Here is a 9,780-nt window from a genome sequence, read left to right on the forward strand (position 1 = left end):
GACATTTGAGGTGGGCTCTGAACAACATACGGAATTTTGAAGGGTCAGGAGGGCTGTCCAGGTGGAAGGGCCAGAAAAAACGAAGATGAGAAAGCCTTCCTTTCAGGCAGCAGCTAGTAGCTAGTGTTGGGAAACTAGGGTTGTTAAGATAATTTGAAGCTCTATTGTGAAGGACCTTGAATATCAGAATCGGGATTTTGGACTCAATTGAATGGGCACTGGGGAGCCATTGACAATTTTTGAGCTGCGGAGAGACCTAAATAGAACCCTTGTGTAGCATGTGACCTCACATACATCTCTGCACCTCTGTGGTTTTCCTTCTTTGTTAAATGGGGTTTCTATTCTCAGACTCGACCCACACAGTGTGTGGGAAGGATGGGGGACAGTAAGAGAAAGGACAACAGGAAGAGGGATGAAGTGGTTTTACAATAGCCTCAGGGGGAATAAAGACTGACTCAGGGAGGTGTTGAAGGAAACAACAAGGAGAAACCATCCTTAAGGACACATGGTAGCAGTGCAGGCCCCGCTAGCCTACTTTCCCCTGGCTGAGATACAGCCTTAAGGTTGGGGGCTTAGTCTTTTAAAGTGTGCAGTGGGGTTGAGCCATCTTTACTGTCTGCCTCCTGAGATTTGAAGAGAAAGAGTACCTTGGTTTCAGGATTATAGGCCTGCACTGCTACCACAACGGAGAGGTTGGGAGCAGAAGCTGGCTCCTTCCTGCCGCAGAAAAGTGTAGCAATGGACAGACTGGCATTCTCCAGGCTTCTGAGCAGTACCAGGTACCTCCTGAGGCAGTTTCAGCTGCCCCGCTGCTCCTTCCATAAAATTGTAGTTACTTTTTTAGTACTTAGGCAAAGAAAGGTAATGAGAGCTCTGTATTGTTGTCATAATTTTTTTTGCAAATCTACAACTGTTCTAAATTATAAAGTTTATTTCTAAAAAAAAAACAGCAAGGGAAACAAAGTTCCTCCCATATGTAAGCCCAGCACTTTGCCTTGTTTCCCTCTCAGGGATGGAAGAAACTTTGACAAACCCCATTCTGCAAGGATATTGTGTCATGTGCTAATATAGGCTACAAGCTGATAAGTTATTTGGTAAGGAGCAATACACCCAGGTAATTGTACATCCTCACAGGTTTCACTCACTGCCTGTCATAGCTTACTAAAGCAAGTGAAACAGCAGAATTTGCAACATAGGTATTTTACATCCATTCTTCCCCGCAGGAATTTCTGGGTTTTAGGAGATGGAGGTGGAGGGAGGTGCAGGTTGGGTAATGTGTGGTGGGTGACTGGCAGATTCCAATACGGTATTGTCATGTTGCATCAAGGTTCCTCATTGCAGACAGAAACCTGCCTCCGCACATGAGCGCAGCCCCTCCTTAATCATCTGAGAACCTGGTTCAGCGGTCAGCCTCATTCCTAATGACATTCTGTTAAATGGACAAATTCCTTTGAAGCCTTGTCCTTCTTTGAAATCCAATTTTGCAGGAAGCCAGATCTGATTTGGAGTAGCCATGGAAACCACACCGAAGAGTCTTAGAGGAGGTAAGGGGAAGCAAGGCAAAACGTGATAGTCAAGAGTCCTTTACTGCTTTGTCAGAAATATCAAAGGGATCTGGAGAGGTTGGCAGCAGACGCGTCCCTGTCCAGGTCCTGTTCTGTGTGGCTGGGTACCATGTGGCTGTCATGGAAGTAAGCAGCCAGCTGTCTCTGCATACTGGCAGGAGGATGGAGCAGAATACACAAATCCCAGGTCTGTCTGCCTCGTTCTTTTTTCCCTTGCTTTAGCCCCAATTCCAGCACGTTCTTACCAGACCCTTCCTAGCTGCCTGCCCCTTAAAAGCAAACAACAAAAGAATGGCAAGGTTAAAATACAAGACCCTCACTGATAAGAGGTCCTTTAGAGCAAAGGCCATGAAATTAATCTAAAATTCCTTGTAATTAGATAAGATAAGGATATCTAAAGAGATGCAGAGCAGCCAGGAATGAAGTCCGGCAGCAGGACATGCAGACAATATACCGCCTTGTCAACAAGGGCCTCACACTGTCAGCAGACAGAAGACAGAGAAAACACAGTCTATGCTGCTCTCTAAGCTGCTGGAGAATGCCGGCTGCATATTCTCATGCCAGGTGGGCACTCACTAAATATGCATCCGTGGGGCATCCAGAGGGATCAATCAGGAAGAAACAAAAGCATCTGGCACCCAGAATGGCATAGTATAAGAACAACTGCAAGCAAAGCAGGAGCCGGCTGGCACTCTTCTGCCCTGGGTAAAATGGATCTGAAGAGGAGACTGTGGAGGGCAGACTCTCAGGCTTTATTCTGAGCTGGTTATTGATCCCTGGATGCTGGGTCATGACACGCAGCGGAGCTGACGTCTGCCCTGTGGATGTGCAGCCGCTGCATCTCAGCCTCTCAGTCCCAACCCCATCAACCGAGTTTATTGACTCTTTTATTGACAATGCTGAGACCTAATGAGGACAAGAGCTGCACACTTCATTAAGGGCTGTGGAAGGAGAGATGATGCATCCTGTCCTGTAGATGCCAAGATCAGGCTCACCACATGCTTTGCAGGGCTCCAGAAACCGAGGCTCCTGCCACTTCTGAGGCCCAGGAGATGAGCACAAGATGCTACCTTGGGTCCATCACTTCAGTGCCCTTAAAATGTGGTATTTCTACAGCATCCAGAGACCTTACTCTTACCAATCAGGTAACCATTAAACACAGGAAAGTCCTATTAAACACACACACACAGATGCACTGCGGTGGTCACCCCTTTCCACTCACACTTCTAGATTCTCTGTGCTAATACAGGCAACAAAATAAGCAGGGTCTCATATCAGAACAGGGAACATTCCCATAAGCAAGCTATCGATAAGGCAGAGCCTCCGGACAGAACGAGGGCTATGAAAACTCAAAAGAATCTTCAAGGTAATCAAATTTAAGACGAAGAACAAGCCCACACCCTGTCCAGGACCACACAGCTCACAGGGAATGTACTGGCCTTAGAGTCCTGAGTCTCTTGTGTTTGTCCAAAGCTCTTGATGAACTTAGCAGTTCCTGGGCTGGATAATTACAGCCTGGGGATGGCCGAGCAGTTGTGTGAAACAATCATTGTTGATCCTCTTCCTCCTAAATAACATTTCTTTGTTTGTACTTTATCATATCTTTCTATTACTCCCCTTATTATTTTTCCTCTATATTCCCCAATCACTTTTTTTTTAGTATCATTTTTGCCTATCCCTTAGACCACATTAAACATTCCCCATGGGCACCGATGAACCCCACAATGGCCCTAAGGACCACAGAGGTTGCTGACGGTGACATTCTCTGTCTTTGATTGGTTCTCTTGGGAATGGGGGGAGGGGAAGCAATGGGAACTTGGAATGTGTCAACTGCAGCCAAATGACACAGCGTGCTCTCTGAGCGAACCTGGAGGTCCGCTATATGGTTAAACTGCATGGGGAGACAGGTGGTGCTAGGGCCAATTTTATGGTAGATATTTGCAAACATGTTAACTTTTGGAAACTGTAATGGAGTTTCTTTTGGGGGGCAAGGGTGTAGATTAAAGGTATTAAAACAAAATAATAGAGGGACAGCAATTTTTTAAATTATTTCTCTTAGGTTAAACTGGGTTTATTTGGTTTCTTTCCAAAAAGGTAAAAAATTCCACTGAATTGTATACTTGAAAGTGGTTAAAATGGGAAATTTAATGTTGTATATATGTTGCCATAATTAAATTTTGAACAGAAGATAACGAGAACATATTGTATAAAAAATAAAGAAGGTAAAGTTTAAGCTTCCTTGACCACCTCCTTTCTTTCTATCCTTTTTTGTCCCTCACTTTATCAAAGACCTTAGAATTCAAGGTGGGGGGTAGGTGGGGAGATTATTTACAATTTGGTAGGAAGCTCTGGCTTGCACTGCACACATGCTTTGAAGGAATGCTCACACTAAGGGAAAATGAAAAATACTCTGACAAGAATCACCAGCATTCACAAATCCAAACAGAAACACTAGCTGGAATCAGAGATCAAACGAGCAATGGTTGATTACTTCACTGTGAGAACATGGATTAAAAAATGAGGCCTGGTAGTCTGTGGACGTCCTATGTAATGACGTTTAGGTCACCAAAATACATTCTTTCCTTGCCTTCTGAATTGTGTTAATGTCCATTTTGTTTTTTTCTTTCTAAAATATCTATTCCTAAACATCCTTGGCCTCTCCTTTCAGCAACATTTTGTAACCGTGTAAACCATGCTTTCTTTCACATACAAGACAGTACAGGCATACCTCATTTTATTGCACTTTGCTTTATTGCACTTCGAGGATATTGTCTTTTTTTTTTTTTTACAAATTGAAGGTTTATGGCAACCCTGCATCTAGCAAGTCCATCAGCATCATTTTTCCAAGAGCATGTGCTCACCTCATGTCTCTGTGTCACATTTTAGTAATTCTCAGAATATTTCAAACATTTTCATTATTATTATTATATCTATTATAGTGATCAGTGATCTTTGTTACAATTTTAATTGTTTGGGAGTGCCACGAACCACACTCATATGAGATTATGAACATCATTGATAAATATTGTGAGTGTTTTAACTTCTCTACCCTCTGTTACCTATCTCTATTCCTGAGACACAACAGTATTGATATTTGTCCACTTAATAACCCTGCAATGGCCTCTAAGTGTTCAAATGAAAAGAAGAGTTACTGCTCTTTCACTTTAAATCAAAAGCAAGAAATGATTAAGTTTAGTGAGGAAGGCATGTCAAAAGCCAAGATAGGCCTCTTGCTCCAAACAGTAGTTAACCAAGTTGTGAATGCAAAGGAAAAGTTCTTGAAGGAAATTAAAAATGCTACTCCAGGGAACATGCAAATACTAAGAAAATGAAAGATCCTTATTGCTGATAGGGGGAAAGTTTCAGTGGTCTGGATAGACAATCAAACCAGTCACAACATTCCCTGGAGCCAAAGTCTAATCTAGAGAAAGGCCTTAACAATCTTCAGTGCTATGAAGGCTGAAAGAGGTGAGGAAGCAGCAGAAGAAAAGTCGGAAACTAGCAAAGTGTTTGGTTTGCTAAAGCTGCCAAAATGCAATATACCAGAAATGTGTTGGCTTTTTTTTTTTTTTGTACATGGGCAGGCACCGGGAATCGAACCCAGGTCCTCTGGCATCGCAAGGAAGCATTCCTACCTGCTGAGCCACCGTGGCCCACCCAGTGTGTTGGCTTTTACAATGGGATTTATTAACTTACGATTAACAGTTCTTAGGCCATGAAAATGTCCAACTTAAGTCATCAGTAGGATGATAGGCTGCTGGCATCTGGGACACCTCTGTCACATGGGAAGGTGCATGGTCGGCGTCTACTGATCCTTCTCTGGGTTTCATTGCTTTCAGCTTCTGGCTGCTCCCTCTTTCAGCTTCTCTGGGTACTTCTTTGAATTCCATCTCTCAGTTTCTGTATGTGTTTTGTCCTCTTATAAAGGACTCCAGTCAGAGGATTCAGACCCACCTTACATGAGGTAAGTCCCATCTCAATAGAAATAACTTAATCAAAAGTTCCCTCCTACCATAGATCTGCACCCATAGGAATGGATGAAAAGAACATGGACTTTTCTGGGATACTTTGTAACTTCAAACTACCACACAGAGATTGGTTCATGAGGTTTAAGGAAAGAAAGAATCTCCATAACAAAAGCACAAGGAGAAGCGGCAGGTACTGATGTAGAAGCTGTGGCAAGTTATCCAGAAGACCTAGCTAAGATAATTGATGAAGATGGCTATACTAAACAACAGATTTTCAATGTAGACAAATCAGCCTTCTATTGGAAGAGGATGTGGGACTTTCGTAGCTAAAGAGGAAAAAACAATGCCTGGCTTCAGAGTACCAAAGGACAGGCTGAAGCTCTTGTTATGGGCTAATGCAGCTGGTGACTTTAAGCAAATGCTCATTTACCATTCTGAAAATCCTAGGGCCCTTAAGAATTTTGCTAAATCTATATTGCCTGTGCGCTACAAATGGAACTACAAATCCTGGATGATGGCACATTTGTTTACAACATGATTTACTGAATATTTAAAGCCCATTGTTGAAACAGATTCCTTTGAAAATAATACCGCTCACTGACAATATACTTAGTCACCCAAGACCTTTGATAGAGATGAGTGGTGAGATTAATGTACATGTTGCAGTGTGCGTAGAAATTTATTGCATTTTTGTATATAAGTTATTTTTCACAATGAAAAAAGACAACGCACATAACTTAATTGAAAATACTTTAATGCATGCTGACCTAAAAATATCCATTCTGTAGCCCATGGATCAAGGAGTAATTTCAACTTTCAAGTCTTTTTATTTAAGAAGTATGTTTTGGAAGGCTATAGCTGACATAGATAGTGATTCCTCTGATGGATCTAGGCAAAGTAAATCGAAAATTTTCTGGAAAGGATTCACCATTCCAGACCCCATTAATAGGGATTCATGAATCATAATTCATAATTCGTCGGAGGAGCTCAAAATATCAACATTAACAAGAATTTAGGTGAAGTTGATTCTAACTCTCAGGAATGACTCTGAGGGGTTCAAGACTTCAGTAGAGGAAGTAACTGCAGATATGGTGGAAATAGCAAGAAACTAGAATTACAACTGGAGCATGATGATGTGACTGAATTGCTACAATCTCATGATGAAACTTTAACAGAAGAGAAGTTGTTTCTTAGGGATGAGCAAAGAACACAGTTTCTATTCCTGGTGAAGATGCTGTTAACACTGTTGAAATGACAACAAAGGATTTAGAATGTTACATAAAATTAGTTTCCTTCAATTTTGAAAGTCATTTTATGGAGGGTAAAATGCTATCAAACAGCATCACATTTCCAGTGCCTGCCCATGTAAAAAAAATAAATAAATAAACAAACAAACAAAAAAAAAAAACAGCATCACATACTACAGAGAAATCTCTCATGAAAGGAAGAGTCAATCAATGTGGCAAACTTCACTGTTGTATTTTTTTAAGAAATTGCCACCACTTTCAGCAACCACCACCCTGATCAGTCAGCAGCCATCAACATGGAGGCAAAACCCTCCACCAGCAAAAAGATGACAGCTCATCTACAGCCTACTAAAGGCTCAGATGATGGTCAGCATGCATTAAAGTATTTTCAATTAAGGTATGTGTGTTGTCTTTTTTATTGAGAAAAATAACATATACAAAAATGCAATAAATTTCTAAGCACACTGCAACATGTACATTGTCTTTTTAAGACATAATGCTATTGTACACAATAGATAACAGTATCATGTAAACATAAGTTAAACCAAATAAATTCTTGTGACTCACTGTGTTGCAGTATTCAGTTTATTGCAATGGTCTGGAACCAAACTCACAATATCTTCAAGGTATGCCTGTGCTCTTATTCTATATTGCAGTGTTTTTCAGGCTTCACTTTTCTATTGTAAAGGAAGAATTGTCCATCCTCCTCTACAGGGCTCATCCCTCCACTAGAATTCATGATCCTGGCTCTCCTATCACCTTTTAGACCTTTAGTCTCACATTCTTTTTCATTTTCAATCTTTCCCTCACGAAACATTTTTGGTCTGCCCTGTAATACATGCAAACATGCATACATACATACAAATTTCTTCAACTCAACTATACTTTCTTCCATCACTCATCATTTCTTCTTTCCATTAACTTCCCCCTTCAAATCTCACATCCTATCTCCTTGGTCTTTTAGCCTGCCTTTCCCATTGAAGTCTCTTTTCTCAAGGGCATCAGTAACTTCCTTCTAACTATTCTCAGTCTTCACCACCATCCCCACCCTCTCTGCAGCATTGAATTGCATCGCCACCTGCTCATTCTGCAAACACCCCACTTTCTTTGTACTGCCCTATCCTGGTCCTCTTCCCATCCTTTTTAAGTACGCTTTTTCTCCCTCCTTCTTTGGCTCTCTTCATTTCACTTCATATTCACAAGTAGTCTCCAAGGTTTTATACTTGCCTGTGTCCTCTCCCTCTCATTTCCCGCCTTGCTCTCTGAGTCCTCAGTGGTTTCATCCTTACTCCTCTGCAACTTTCCCCTTCATGCATATTAGTTTTCTAATTTATATCTCTGCCCCACATTTCCACCCAGGTATCTGAGTAGTTCCACCGATTCAAGCACCAGCTCCATGTCCTAACTCCACTGATTCTTGTTATAGCAACAAAGCTCAGTGGAAAGGACATGAGCTTATGAGTCAGAAAGACTGGGGTCTCAATTCTGGCCCTGCCACCTACCAGCTCTAAGACTCTGGGCATGTCATCTCATTGCTACAAACCTCAGTTTCCTCATCTATAAATTGGGATCATAATCCTACCTAACAGATTTATTATGAGGCTTAAATATGTAAAATTTCTGGCATATGCTCAATGAAGTATAAGAAGTTATTAAAAAGCTACCATTTTCCCATTGATCCAAGCCCCAAGAATGGAACACATCTTAGACCCTTCCTCATCCTCATTCCAAATTTCAACCAGGCATGCCAGTCTAACCTCTTACAATAGCTTTTGAAACTTTACCCTCCTTTGCACCTTGAGTGTCACCACGCTGGGTCAGGTTCTCATTACCTTTTTTTTTTTAATTATTTATTTAGTTTGAATAAATAGCCCTTGAGTTGTAGTGATTGTAAATAGCACAATTTTGTTTCCCCATGTTGCTTCTGAAGTCTCTCTTCCTGTTTTTTGCCTGGACAGACATCGGAAATCGAACCCAGGTCTCCAGCATGGCAGGCGAGAATTCTGCCACTGACACCATTGCACTGCCCTCATTATCTTTCTTGATAAGTGATATTGAGATGGCTTCCAACCCAGCCTCTTGCATCCAGTATTCCCACCACCCCATTCCAAGCTCTAATACACATCCCAACATGTAACCCTGACTCGATCAAAGAAGTAACATAGGACAGTAGCCCTAAATTCAGACAGGCCTGTGTTCAAACCTGACACTTGCCTACTATGACTTTGGGCAAGTTACTTAACCTTGCTGTACCTCAATTCCCTCATCTGTAAAATGAGTAAAGGTAAAATAGTTAACAGTATCTACTTTCTCAAAATTGTGTGACTATTATAAAAGTTACTATATACTGTATAGAGTTAATAACTGCCTAAAACATGGTAGGTGCTTCAAACATGCTAGCTATTACTATTATCTCTGAGCAACTAGCACCTGGCAGGTGCTCATAAATATATATACTGAAGCATTCATAATCTCTCACTTGATCCTCATTGCTCACTAAGGATATATATGAAAAGTGACTGGCCAAGATAAAGGTGTCATTAGTCTCCAAGGATCATATTTTTTTTCCTCCAAAGCTAACTTGCCTTTAAAGAGATGGAAAAAGTGACCTTGCCTTACTTGGCACCATGCTCTAAGAAATTGGGGAAATCAGCCAACAGATTCTCCCTGCCCATCTCCAAATATTTCCTCCCTGCCCTATCTATTCTGGAATACTTTTAGTGTTTGCCAAACCATATGGGAAATCACTGATCTGGAAGGCACAGAATATTAACTTTTTTTCACTCATTGTGGCAGAAACCAAATTTTCACTATGAATTCTGATGCCAAAAAAAAACCGCACACAAAAAACAACAATCAGAAGTCTGAAGGGCTGCCACAGAGCTAAATTCTACATAAAGAAAGGGGTGAGGGTGAGGGTTGGCCTAGAGATGAGGTGAGAAAGAAAGGAAAAAGGAAAAGAAGAGAGTGAGTGAGAAAATAAAAAAAAACTGAAGAAAA

Source organism: Tamandua tetradactyla, chromosome 6 (genome assembly GCF_023851605.1).
Source record: "Tamandua tetradactyla isolate mTamTet1 chromosome 6, mTamTet1.pri, whole genome shotgun sequence".
Classification (NCBI taxonomy): domain Eukaryota; kingdom Metazoa; phylum Chordata; class Mammalia; order Pilosa; family Myrmecophagidae; genus Tamandua; species Tamandua tetradactyla.